Below are 14,133 nucleotides of genomic sequence, written 5' to 3'. Positions count from 1 at the left end.
CTACTTGGGGCACCGCGGTCATGGTGACTGTGGGATGTTGTTGTTTGGCAGGCTGAGAGGGTAATCTAGATCTCTTAGTCTTCTTCTTAGGCTGGGGACCCTCATCTGGAGAAGACTTCCTCTTAGCTGACATGCCCCACTTCTGGAGAAGGTTTCTATTCTCCGTGGCGGCCTTGTCAACTACCTCTTTGACCGCTTCACTTGGGAAGAGGTCCTTACCCCAGATATTGGAAGCTATCAGCTTCCTGGGTTCATGTTTTACTGCTGCTGAAGCAAACACGAACTCTCTACATGCCCTTCTGGCTTTAATAAAGCCGTACAGGTCCTTTACCAAGGTAGCCATGTGCATCTTGGCCATGACCATGTTCATATCCGGGGTGCTCTTTAGGCCTGCAGTCATCTCTAAACAGTTCTGTAGGGATAGAGATGCCGCTAGTCTTTCCTTCGTTTCTTGCTCCCTACGCAAGAAAAAGTCAGACAGCTTTGGAAGATTTCTGTTGAACTGACGTCCAGCGATATCTGCCTCCAACTTCCCAACTGAGAAGGTAAGGTGGACTTCCTTCCAATCCTTATCCTCCATGGACAGGGCTAATGACATAGGTCTACACTCATCGATTGTAGGACAAGGCTTACCTGCCTCTATTGCCTTAACAACGGTTTTAAGAGGCTTCGATGTAAATGGGAAGGCTATTGAAGCTGAAGCAAGAAAGGTAGGATGTTTCTTGCTGAGGGCTGACACCTTAGAATTAGTGTAGCCCGCCTGTTTCAGGCTTCTTGACAAAAGAGCCTGTGCCTTGTCATGGTCAAATACTATGACCTCCTTGGGTTCCATCTCGTCCTTCAATGCTGGTTCCAGCTTCAGATGAATAAAGCATTCTGGGTAAGCGTTGAAGCTTGGCCAGAACTGAACGTCTTTGATAGGGACGGCTCCCAACTTCTCTGAGATAAAGAGTTTGCCGTTAGTGATTGGCATGTACTCTGCATACCTCCAGGGATTAGTTTCAGAGCAGGTTGGGAGGTCTTGAACCCTTAGTCTCTTGTGAGACCCACGGGAGGCGGAGAGTCGAGCAATTTGCCTTTCAAGTTTCATCTCCCTTTCTTCGCCTTGCTTGCGAATGCTCTCCATCAGCACCGTAAGATTGGCCAGTGCCTGTCTCATGTCATCTGATGGAGTGGCAGAAGATGTTGAAGGTAACTGCTCCAGAGCTGGCACCTATGGAAGGGACTCTGAATCGACTTCATCATCTCCTTCAGGAGTCAAAGTAGACTCCTACTCGTGACCTTCCCTCAGAAGATCCTTCTCAGTGTCCGAGGACACTTTGGACATCTTCTCCTCTTGATGGATGTCCATGCCTTGTAAAGCGTCGCTGACTTCCGTTTTTACGGCAATCTGGACGCATGAAATCCCAGGTCGAGTCTGGGGTATGACCGCTTCCATACCCGCTTTAGGCAACAGCAAGTTGCACATCCTTTCGTTAGGAAGGTACGGTCCCGTTGAGTTCTTCTGGAACCCACGTACCCATCTACGCAGCTTTTCTCGTGCTGCATCCCTTGACTCCACTGACTTGGGGTCATCAAAAGCTTCGGTAACCAAGACCTTGCATATGTTGCAGCCTTGGGGGTCACAGTACCATAGAGCTTCTTTGGTAGTGGTGCAGGGGGCATGAGCTCTGCACTCTTTATGGCTGCAGAAGTCCTTACTCCTGACATTGCAGAAGATGACTTTGCACTTCACTTGGTCCTCCTGTAAAGAGAGGAAATTTAAATGAGTATGTGGTAGTTTATCTCACCTGATAAACAATTATGTAAAATATTACTATTAATATTTTGATCTTTATAGCTTAGGATAGTCAAGCTAGAAAGGAACTAGGAAAGACACATACCTGTGTTTCCGGTCCAGCCAATTGCTGTGACCTCCCCCAAAGATAAGTGTAACTTAACACTGACCCTTCTCAAGGTTTTAATAATGTGGGGTAAATTGTTAACTGATTAGCTATCAGAGTGTTGAAAGAAATCTTTTCTATCGATATATGACTGGTCTCAACAATAGACTGTGCAAGGATACACAGGGTATGTTGGAAAATAACTACTGTATAATATATACTATAGTTTTCTGTCTGCAGTATGATCTATATTGCAAATACACTGGCTAGTGTATAATCATATACTGTAGTTTAGCCGGCATGTTGCCAGCTAGGCTAACACCTGGCGGCAAGAGACGCCGCCTGGGGTAGTACCTGGCGGCACCGGCCTACCCGGCTTTCGCCGACTGGGTTAGTACCTGGCGGCACTAGCTGACAGAGAGAGAGAAAGCATGGAGTGAAGGGCTACCTTATTAAATGTTTGTTAACAATAAATACGGGTGTAAGTACTTAATCTTACTTCCTTCCTCCAGAATGAGGGCTCAAATGGAAGGGGAGAATATATCATTCAGGCTTCCATCCAACCACAAAAAACGTTGCCGGTCACTGCCGGCTCCGGGTATGTGGATGGCAGTCCAAGAGAGGACTGACGAACACTCGACAGAACAGGGGTCTCCCACCGGCAGCCGTCACAACCTTTCCCGGAGCCTTGCGTCCATAAGGGGAGACTGAGTAACTATACAGCTGCTTATGTAGGAGCCCCGCCGGCCCTACAACCTACCCGGCAAGCGGTGAGATTTAAGACGATGGCCACAAGGTTGCGATGGCTAGGCCATCGCTAAAGGACAGAGGGGGGCAGGGAAAAGGGTCCTGTATAAAGTGTGGAAGTAGGCGGCAACCTTGCTGCCGCTACCACACAAGGGAGAAACTCTGTTTCAGTATCGGCACCATCCTAAACGGCAGCAGAATAACTATTCTTCAGCCTAGGGTCTGCCAAAACAGTGTTAGGAGGAGGCGGCAGGATTGCCGCCACCTCCCAACAGGGGAGAAACATTGCTTCAGTGTCGGCACCATCCTAGGCGGCAGAAGAATGTCTATTCTTCAGCCTAGGGTCTGCCAACACGGGACTAGTCTTCTAGACCGCAGGGGAGAAGGTGGCGGCATCATACAACCACTTCAAGTGTGGCCTAGGGAGGCATAGCCTCCTATGCCGGCAGCTGAAAGAAGGCAGAGGAGTGACTACTCACCCTGCTGCTCTGGCGCCAGCAAAAAGACTGAATACTCTGAGGTTCTGTCGAAAAATGATATTTCAATAATAAAATAAATTTTTGAATATACTTACCCGGTGAATATATAATAGCTGCTGCTCCAGCGGCTCGACAGAAAACACACACAAAAACTCGCGAGCGATCGCTATGAAGGTTGCGGGTGTGCCCACCAGCGCCAACTATCGGCCAGATACCGCATATACATGTAAACAGACCCAATTTTTCTCATCCCGCTGGGTCTCTATCGGGGAGGAAGGGGGGCCTTTAATTTATATATTCACCGGGTAAGTATATTCAAAAATTTATTTTATAATTAAAATATAATTTTTAAATATTTAACTTAGCCGGTGAATATATAATAGCTGATTCACACCCATGGTGGTGGGTAGAGACCAGAGTTAATTAAGTTTACAGCGTATATGCTTAGAGTTTTTGACAGTTATATCATAACAAAACCCAAATATATAAAGGTACCTGGTAAGGAAGTTGACTTAGACGATTACTCTGCCTTATAAGTCTGTCTTCCTCACGAAGCCCAGCGATCCTCTTAGGATGCTGAAAGACTCCCAGGAGCTGAAGTATTAAGGGCTGCAACCCATACAACAGGACCTCATCAAACCCCTAATCTGGGCGCTCTCAAGAAATGACTTTGACCACCCGCCAAATCAACCAGGATGCGAAAGGCTTCTTGGCCTTCCGTACAACCCAAAAAACAATACTGTATTAAAAAACATTTCAAGAGACAGATTAAAAAGGATATTGGAATTAGGGTAATGTAGAGGTAGAACCCTCACCCACTACTGCACTCGCTGCAACGAATGGACCCAGTGTGTAGCAGTCCTCGTAAAGAGTCTGGACATCTTTTAAGTAAAAATGACGCGAACACTGACTTGCTTCTCCAAAAAGTCGCGTCCATAATACTTTGCAGAGATTTATTTTGCTTGAAGGCCACGGAGGTTGCTATAGCTCTAACTTCGTGCGTCTTAACCTTAAGCAAACATCGGTCTTTCTCATTCAAGTGAGAATGAGCTTCTCGTATTAAAAAATCTGATAAAATATGACAAAGCATTCTTTGACATAGGCAATGATGGTTTCTTAACTGAGCACCATAATGCCTCAGATTTACCTCGTAATGACATAGTACGAGCTAAATAGAACTTAAGAGCTCTAACAGGACATAATACTCTTTCCAGTTCGTTGCCTACGATCTCTGATACAAGGAATATCAAAAGATTTAGGCCAAGGACGAGAAGGCAGTTCATTTTTGGCCAGGAAACCAAGTTGAAGTGAACAAGTGGCTTTTTCTGTAGAAAAGCCAATGTTCTTACTGAAGGCATGAAGTTCACTGACCCTTTTAGCCGAAGCCAAGCACACTAGGAAAAGTGTCTTGAGGGCGAGATCCTTCAGGGAGGCTGAATGTAATGGCTCAAACCTGTCTGACATGAGGAACCTTAGGACCACGTCTAAGTTCCATCCAGGAGTTGCCAAATGACGTTCCTTAGAGGTCTCGAAAGACTTAAGGAGATCTTGGAGATCTTTATTGTTGGAAAGATCTAAGCCTCTATGTCGAAAGACCGAAGCCAACATGCTCTTGTAGCCCTTAATCGTGGGAGCTGAAAGGGAGCGAACCTTTCTCAGATGTAAAAGAAAATCTGCGATTTGGGCTACAGAGGTACTGGACGAGGACACAGATGCTGACTTGCACCAGTCTCGAAAGACTTCCCACTTCGACTGGTATACTCTAATGGTAGAAGCTCTCCTAGCTCTTGCAATCGCACTGGCTGCCTCCTTCGAAAAGCCTCGAGCTCTTGAGAGTCTTTCGATAGTCTGAAGGAAGTCAGACGAAGAGCAGGGAGGCTTTGATGGACATTCTTTACGTGGGGCTGACGTAACAGATCTACCCTTAGAGGAAGACTTCTTGGAAAGTCTACCAGCCATTGAAGTACCTCGGTGAACCACTCTCTCGCGGGCCAGAGGGTAGCAACCAACGTCAACCTTGTCCCTTCGTGAGAGGCAAACTTCTGAAGTACCTTGTTGACTATCTTGAATGGTGGGAATGCATATAAGTCCAGAAGAGACCAATCCAGTAGAAATGCGTCTATGTGGATTGCTTCTGTATCTAGGACTGGAGAGCAATAGATTGGTAACCTTTTGGTCAACGAGGAGGCAAAGAGGTCTATGGTGGGTTGACCCCAAGTAGCCCAAAGACTCTTGCCCACGTCCTTGTGGAGGGTCCATTCCGTGGGTATCACCTGACCCCTCCGACTGAGACAGTCTGCCAAGACGTTCAAGTCCCCCTGGATGAATCTCGTCAACAGGGAGATGCCTCGATTTCTTGACCATAAGAGAAGGTCCCTTGCCATCTCGAGCAGCGTGAAGGAGTGTGTGCCTCCTTGCTTGGAGATGTACGCCAAAGCTGTGTTGTCTGAGTTGACCTCTACCACTTAGTTTCGAAGAAGCTTTCGAATATCATCAAGGCCAAGTGGACTGCTAATAGCTCCTTGCTGTTGATGTGCATGCTCTTCTGACTTGAGGTCCACAGACCCGAGCATTCCCGACCGTCCAGGGTCGCACCCCAACCCAAATCCGACGCGTCTGAGAACAACACGTGGTTTGGGTTCTTGACTGCTAGGGATAGTCCCTCTCTCAGACTGATATTGCTGTCCCACCATTTCAGGCATGCCTTTACTGGTTCGGAGACTGGGAATGATACCGTCTCTAACGTCTTGTCCTAGTTCCAGTGAGAGGCTAGATGGAACCGGAGAGGCAGAAGGTGTAGTCTCCCTAGTGAGACAAACTGCTCCAGGGATGAGAGAGTCCCTACGAGACTGTTCCAACTCCTGACTGAACAAACGTTTTCTTTTCAGCATTAGTTGGACTTCGAGCAGGGCTTGTTCTAATCGGTGGCAGACGGAAAAGCCCGAAAAAACTGGACTGCGAATCTCCATCCCCAAATATAGAATAATCTGGGATGGGATCAGTTGGGACTTTTAGGTTGACCAAAAGTCCCAACTCCCTGGCCAGACTCAACGTCCAATGTAGATCCTGCAGACAGCGAAGACTGGACGATGCTCTGAAAAGCCAGTCGTCCAAGGACAGGGAGGCTCGGATCCCCGATAGATGGAGGGATTTTACCACATTCCTCATGAGCCTCGTAAACACGAGAGGAGCAGGACTGAGGCCAAAGCACAGGGCTCGAAACTGGTACCCCCACATTCCTGTAAACAAACCTCAGAAACGGTTGGGAATCCGGGTGTATAGGAATGTGGAAGTATGCCTCCTGAAGGTCGAGAGAGACCATCCAGTCGCCTTCCATTAATGCTGTCAAGACAGCCTGGTAGACTTCATCGTGAAGTTTGTCTTGACAATGAACACATTGAGCGCACTTGCCTCTTACGTACTCCTGCAGTGAACATGGCTGCCAGATCATTGGAGCCATCCCTGAGGGACTTGTTCCTGCAGAGAACGTGGCTGTCAGATCATTGGAGCCATCCCTGAAAGCCTTGTTTATGCATGACATAATTGTACAGCAAAACTTCAAATGCTCGAAAAAAAACTCCTAACAGGAGATGGTCTAGCTCTGAAGTCGACCATAAAATCTTGGAGCGTCTCATGGCCAGGCGCCAGGGAGAGTCTATGAGGTTTGAGAAGTCTATCTGGGCAGAGGCAGGAACTCCCAAGCCGAGAACTTCTCCCGTGTCATATCAGACTCTCGCTCTATAAGCCAGCTTAAAAGTAGGGAAAGCAAAGGCTGTCTCCCCCAAACTCCTCCTGGTGATAAACCAGTCGCCTAGCAAACGTAAAGCTCTCTTAGAAGAGCAAGAGAGCACTAGCTTAAAAAAACAACGGCTTCGAAGTAGCTAGGCCTAGTGTAAACTCTGACGTTTAGGCGAACGAGGAGCAGCAGTTACAAAAAGATCCGGACAAAGATCCTTAAAAATCAGCATGATTTATTTAAAGTCCAAAGAGGGCTAAGCAGCTTTAGGCTCCTCTCCGTCTGACAGAGTCCTCAAGGGAATATCAGTAGGAGGGGGAACAGCAACTTCCTCATCTGAAGGAACCTTGTCCGACAATAGCCGAGTCTCAAGCAAGGGAGAGACCTGCCGTGGTGGCAATGCTTGACAAACAGAGTCCACACGCACTGGTGCATTAGTAGCGGACCAGGACGCAACGTCATGTAACTGCTTAACAGTCTGTGAACTGTCAACAACAACAGGTGCGGGAGGACGCTCGGCGTCCACTCGAAACTGTTTTGACTGCCTAGTCTGAGCAGTCAAAACAACTCTAGACTGCGGTAGTTGACGCTCAGAGTCAAAACAAGTCAACTCCGCTGGTTGGCGAACGTCCTGAACGTCAACAGGAGCATTAAGAAGCGGCCTAACGTCCAAATGCGGCTGAAAGCCAACACGTGACCGCATCGAGTGAGGCTCTACATATCGTGACTGACGTGACTTAGCTACGCCAACGTCAACAGGACGCACAAAGGTTCGTTTGGGCGGCTGAAGGCCAGGATCTCGATGAGATAAACGGCTAGGATCAACGTGAACCTTATCGGCAGAATAGTCTTCCATAAGAGAGGCAAGCTTATTCTGCATGTCTTGCCGTACAACCCATTTAGGATCAACGGGAATGGTTGCGGTAAGAGACGAGGGTAATGTCTGTGACTGCAAAACCTTGCCTACAAAAAGACTCTCGGAGCCTGTGTTACGCTTTTGTTTATGCGGCGAGCAGTCTTCCGATGACTGCATAGGGTCAGAGCTGTCCTAATAGTTAAAACCAGGACGCTGGACCTGTCCTGAAAGGACTGACTTTCGCTTAAAGGGCCTCGAAACCTTGTTCCACGGTTTCTTATGCGAAAAGCCTTCGGATGACGAGGAGAAAAACGTCTCGCTCGTCTTATGGTAGGGGCGGTGTTGATGAGACACGCCTGAAACCATAGAGGGAACGTCTGTTCGCTGATCAAGTCCTCTCGAACCCATAAGTCGTACGACATTACTTCTCCCCTGGGCTTGGGAGCTTGCAAGAGGTCTCGGACTAGGCGAACGACAGGCACGAACAGACGAACCCTCGGTCGCAACACTGATAACACTTTGCGCAATTATCACTTTATCACTACGATTTTCTGTTTTGCACTTATTTCACTGAAATCGAATTTTTTAACAATTCACATTAGGTATGAATAAAACTGATTTCTACCTGAAGAACGCAATTCTACCCTCATCAAAAGGTTATAATTGCGAAATCAGTCGTATAATGTAAGCACATTAATACAAGCAAAAAAAAAAAAAAACAGTAAAAATATTTTAAGATAAAAAGATCAGTGGCTGGGAAGGAGACTAAACACTAGTTCATTCAAAACTACGTTTTCAATCTCTCACCGTACAGTGCCTTGGGACGAGAATAAAAACTAAAAACGTTTTATCATTTCTCCCCGTACAGAGACTAGGGACGAGAGTAAAAGACTGACTCGAGAACAACGTTACTCGCTTGAGACGAGAATAAAGATCGGAACGTTCTCTCTCCTCTCTCTCTCTCCGTCTCTATCTCTCTCTCTCTCTCTCTCTCTCTCTCTCTCTCTCTCTCTCTCTCTCTCTCTCTCTCTCTCTCTCTCTCTCTCTCTCTCTTGATTTCGCACCGAAGAGAAGAGCCCACTTACCTTTCGTCAATAAACAGGTTATTTGACCAAAGGAAAAAACTGAAAGGTTTTACAATTAAAAAGTTCCTTTAAAATAGTATTTAAAACATTTAAGCTTTGAAAGAAGAATGAACAAAACGTCAGAATCGATTTACTCTTTCTGCAAAGTGAAACCGTGATACTCTCTCTCTCTATCGTAACGATAGAGCGCAAACTGCGTAGCATAAATAAACTAAACGTTAGTTCATCTTTGAAACGGTACGAAGACTATTCAAAGAAAATCTTTTATAAAATATCTACTAAAAAATATTCATTTAATAAGTTTTAAATCAATTGCTCTGTAAAAGTTATTTACGATTGAAAGGGCTCAACGTTGTTTAACTTCGGTTTCCAAGTTAGGACCGCCTACTCTCAGGAAAGGTCGCATATAAACAAATCATTAAAATTTATCTTGATGTTTATTATAAATGGAAAGCTAATCGAAGAGGCCTAATAAAGGCGGTTGAGAAAGTCCAAAAAACAATCCAAAGTCATCAAAAATTAAATCTATCCAAAAACGAGTTCAAGATTTAAGTTGAAGATAAAACACCTGCACTGCGAAAGCTCAAACCAAAAGGAAGTACTTCACCAAATATGTTGAGAAAACTCCAGGTTGTACAGCGAGTATTGATACGTCTTGTCGTTAAGGCCGACAGAGAAAAAATTGGGTCTGTTTACATGTATATGCGGTATCTGGCCGATAGTTGGCGCTGGTGGGCACACCCGCAACCTTCATAGCGATCGCTCGCGAGTTTTTGTGTGTGTTTTCTGTCGAGCCGCTGGAGCAGCAGCTATTATATATTCACCGGCTAAGTTAAATATTTAATCTGTGCTGTGCGTGACTGTTTTAAGTTGAACTTTTTGTTGAACTTTCTGTTAAACCCTACTGTACAATGCCTCCCAAGCGTTCTGCTTCTACTAAGGGTGGTAGTGAGCCTAAACGCCACCGAAAGATGATGACGATTGCTGAGAAGGTGACGCTTCTCGATATGTTAAAAGACGGTAGAAGTTACGCGGCCGCAGCCCGCCATTTTGGAGTCAATGAATCCACCGTTCGCTATATCAAGAAGGACGAGGCGAACATTAGAAAGACGGATGCAATCACCTTTAGCAGATCAGCGAAGCGAGTCGTTACCACGCGTAATAAAACGATCGTACGCATGGAAGGTGCTTTAGCAGTGTGGATTGCCGACTGCCGGAAGAAGAACATAGCCTTGGATACGAACACCATCCGAACCAAGGCTTTGAGCTTGTATGAGAATTTTGCAGAAAAGGAACCTCAAGACGACGATGGCGACCATGCTGAAGAAGATGATGATGTAGATGAACCTCAACCAGGGACATCCACTGATTCCCAGCGTCAGAAACAACGTTTTTCCGCCAGCAAAGGATGGTTTGCTAAGTTTCAGAAACGCTTCGCCCTGAAAAGCGTTTCCCCGCATGGCGAGGCTGCTTCCGCTGACACTGCCGCTGCTGAAACTTACGTGAACCAGACATTCAAGAATATTATCGCCGAAGGTGGATACAAGCCGGAACAAGTGTTTTGGAAGAGAATGCCGTCGCGAACTTTCCTGTTCAAAGAAGAAGCCAAAGCCTCTGGCTTTAAAGCATTCAAGGATCGCGTTACCCTCGTGATGTGTGGCAATGCTGCTGGATTTTTGCTAAAGCCGGGGCTTATTTACAAGTCCAAAAATCCTCGCGCTTTGAAAAATAAGAATAAGAATCTCCTTCCCGTGTACTGGATGCATAATCAAAAAGCATGGATTACGAAGATGCTGACCTCCAACTGGTTCCACCAGTGTTTCATCCCGCAAGTCAGTCAATATCTCTTAGAGAAGGGCTTGCCATTCAGGATCCTTCTCGTTATGGATAACGCTGGTGGACACGCAACTGACCTGTCGCGTGAGGGCGTTCAGGTTGAGTTCCTGCCACCCAACACCACGTCATTAATTCAACCGATGGACCAGGGGGTTATCAGGGCGTTCAAGGCCCTCTACACAAAGAATACCTTGGCGGACCTCGTTGCATGTGTGGATGCTGCCCAAGAAGATGAAGATGAAGATTTTAATTTGAAGGCGTACTGGCGGCAGTACACCATAGCCACGTGCCTGCAGAACATTCAGAAGGCACTGCAAGAAATGAAACCTGCAACCGTGAATGCGAGCTGGCAGAAGTTGTGGCCCCAGATTGTTTACGACGACGAGGGATTTACTCCGTCTGAAATCTAACACTCTGCAATACGCAAATCTGTGCAGTTGGCTGCCATAATTGGAGGTGACGGGTTTGGCGACATGACGACTGAAGACGTCGACGAGTTGTTAGACTGCCATTCCCAGCCACTAACTGACGCAGACCTAGAAGACCTGACGAAATCGGCAAGTGAAGAAGAGAGCGAAACACAGGAAGAGACCCAAGAAAATGTCGAAGAACCGGGCTTAACATTAGAACGGCTTGCCAAGGTCTGCAACCATGCGAAGGAGTTGAAAGAAATGTTGCAAGAGTGGGACGAGGATATGGTTCGGTCTATGCAATTCTGCAACAAGATCGATGAAGACATGACTCCCTACAGGATGCTCTTAGAGCAAAAAAAGAAGCAGCGGCAGAAACTTCCGATCACAATGTTCTTCCAGCCTCGCAAAGAAGAGCCAGTTCCTCCTGCTAGTACGCCTTCGGAAGAAATTGAAGAAGTTTCCCAGGAAGAAGTTGAAGAAGTGTCCCAGGAAAAGACACCTCCGTCTGAAGAGACGTAAAATACTATCATTGGCTGCACAGTAGAAGACATCATCAGCTTCATCATCATTTCTACTGTGCAGCAAATTCATCGCCATCATCATTCAAGTTTTTCTTGAACTTCTTTCGTGGTGAGTACAGTAACAATCTTTATTTTTTACTTTAATATTCTAACATTTTAATATTTATGCCTGTTTTAGTTTAGTACTGTATGCATTAAGTTAAAGGGAAGGTTTTAAAAGTCTGAAGAGTATACATGTTGTAACCTATCATATTTTTTTGTTTAAAATTTACATTTACATACGTAAAACAATCTCTCTCTCTCTCTCTCTCTCTCTCTCTCTCTCTCTCTCTCTCTCTCTCTCTCTCTCTCTCTCTCTCTCTCTCTCTCTCTCTCTCGTAAATTGTTTTCCTGCTTTGCTACGTACAGTATGTACTGTATGATTTTATATAGATACGGTAAATAATACTTGTAATAACATATTTTCTAAAAGCTTTTACTGTAAATATCATTATTTATCACTTTCATCATGCACGTTAAATGCCTTCTTTGATTACCGAGCGTGGTTGTTTACTGAGCGTACTTTATGACGCCGTCGTTTCAGGCGGCGTCATAAAGAAAAACATTTCATTTGGAAGTACTAAGAAAAATTAAGTAAAACATTGGTAATAACAAAATCAACATACTGTATAATCAATATCATCGATGCAAAACTAACCTATACACAGATGTGTACACTAAATGCGTTTGTTTCTTCATTATGATCAGAGAAACGTAAACAAAACATTGGTTGCCATTTTTTATCGTGCTTTTTGGCGTGTTTAGGAAACGCATGGGAAAATTTACAGTTTCATCCATTATGGGAAATCTATTATAATAATATATTTCCCGAGTAAAGCAAGTCTTTTGTAGTATTTCTGTAAAATATTATTTGTCGCAAATGCCTAGTTCTTTATATATCGACGATCAAACTCACGCTACTCATGTCTTACTCCCAGATTTTTTCTAAGTCTGTTGTTATTGTTGACTGTGTCTTGTATTTGCTTAAATGATCCCTGTAACCATTATAATCCGCAGACAAACTAGTTCACTATAAAGTCTTACACGTTTGGCCGATCACAGCGCCTATCCACTATGACGTCATACATCTTTGGCCAATCACAGCACGACAATACAACAGCGCCACAATACATCTTTCCCATGCATTTCATTTCGTTCTTAGAAATGGAGGCAGTAGCAAGCACGTCATCTCATGTTGCACAAGAAGTTGAAATTCCATCTTCTTGTCCTGACTGTTTCCTAACTTGCAATGAATTTGTTGTAAGTTATTCGGGGATTATTGAAAACCTAGTGGATTTGTGCCAGAGAGACAATTTAATTTTACAAAATCAAAATTGGCCTGCATGTCAAGGAACCTTCCCAACGGCTTTACGTTTTCCTCAAAGCAGCAACACATCTTGATGAACCAACAGTTTAAGGTAAGCTTCATTAATTTATAGAGTATATTATAATGGTGATAGTATAACGATGTATGCAGCAGTACCATCACTATGGATTTGGTTTGATGGATGTGTTAGGTAGTGGCTGTAAGGGGGGGGTGGCCTCGCAGGGGTAGGCCTAGGTAGGGGTACAGGGCCCTAGGTTAGGTGGTTGTATTAGGTTCGGTCGTGTCCCAAAATTCACTGTGGCCTTAAGGGGGGGGTCGCAAGGGGGGCGGAGCCCCCCCCCCCCCCCCCCCCCGGTAGGCCTAGGTAGGGGTACAGGGCCCTAGGTAGGGGTACAGAGCCCCTAGGCTAGGTTAGGTGGGTTTATTAGGTTCAGTAGTGCCCTGAAAATCACTGTGGCCTTAAGGGGGGGGGGGGGTCGCAGGGAGGGCGGAGCCCCCCGGTAGGGCTAGATAGGGGTATAGGGGGAGGGGTGGTGGAAGGATAAGTATTCATTTATTGCAAATATCATTTGACGCCCCCCCCCCCCCACCCAAAACCCCCGGTTCCCACCTGGTGTCCCACATAATTGTTGGGATGAAGTAGGGTCTTTCTGCATTCTAGAACAACTTAGTAAATCTCCAAATCGGATGGTTTGCGGTCAAAATAAACGTTAAATTCGTTGGAACTACACTATTTCTTATGCAACAAATATATTTTTATTCCAGTTTCCCCATAATGGATGAAACTGTAAATTTACCAACGCATGATATAGAATCCCCTTTAATATTTGTGCCTGTTTTAGTCTAGGGTACTGTAGTACATGCATTAAGTGTTCTGTACATTAAAGGGTAGTTTGTTAACAGTACTACGTACAAGGGAAGGTTTTGAAAGTCTGAATATACATGTTAAATAAATAGGTAAATATGGTGCCACTACTTCGCGGATTTTCACCTATCGCTGTCGGGTCTGGAACCTATCTACCACGATAAACGAGGGTTCACTGTACTCTAATTTCTCTGCGAAGCAGGAGCTAAAATTTATACACTGTAAAGAATAAATACTCAACTTTCCAGAGGTAGAAGAAGTTGGAGATTGCATTATAAATCCTTGGATATCGAGCACAAACGTTAGAGCAGCAGGGAAAACTACCGTGCGAAACTACTACGAAAAT

The 14,133-nt window shown here is 45.3% G+C and overlaps 1 protein-coding gene across 1 annotated transcript in view; it reads right to left on the bottom strand.

The window, feature by feature from the left end:
- LOC137623210 (uncharacterized) overlaps nucleotides 1–14,133 on the bottom strand; it is a 170,357-nt gene that overhangs the window by 155,499 nt on the left and 725 nt on the right. The gene's annotated exons all lie outside the window — the stretch shown is intronic.

This window comes from Palaemon carinicauda, chromosome 30 (assembly GCF_036898095.1).
Source record: "Palaemon carinicauda isolate YSFRI2023 chromosome 30, ASM3689809v2, whole genome shotgun sequence".
NCBI classification, from domain to species: domain Eukaryota; kingdom Metazoa; phylum Arthropoda; class Malacostraca; order Decapoda; family Palaemonidae; genus Palaemon; species Palaemon carinicauda.
The sequence above is the reverse complement of the archived record's forward strand: the minus strand, read 5'-3'. Positions and strand labels throughout refer to the sequence as shown.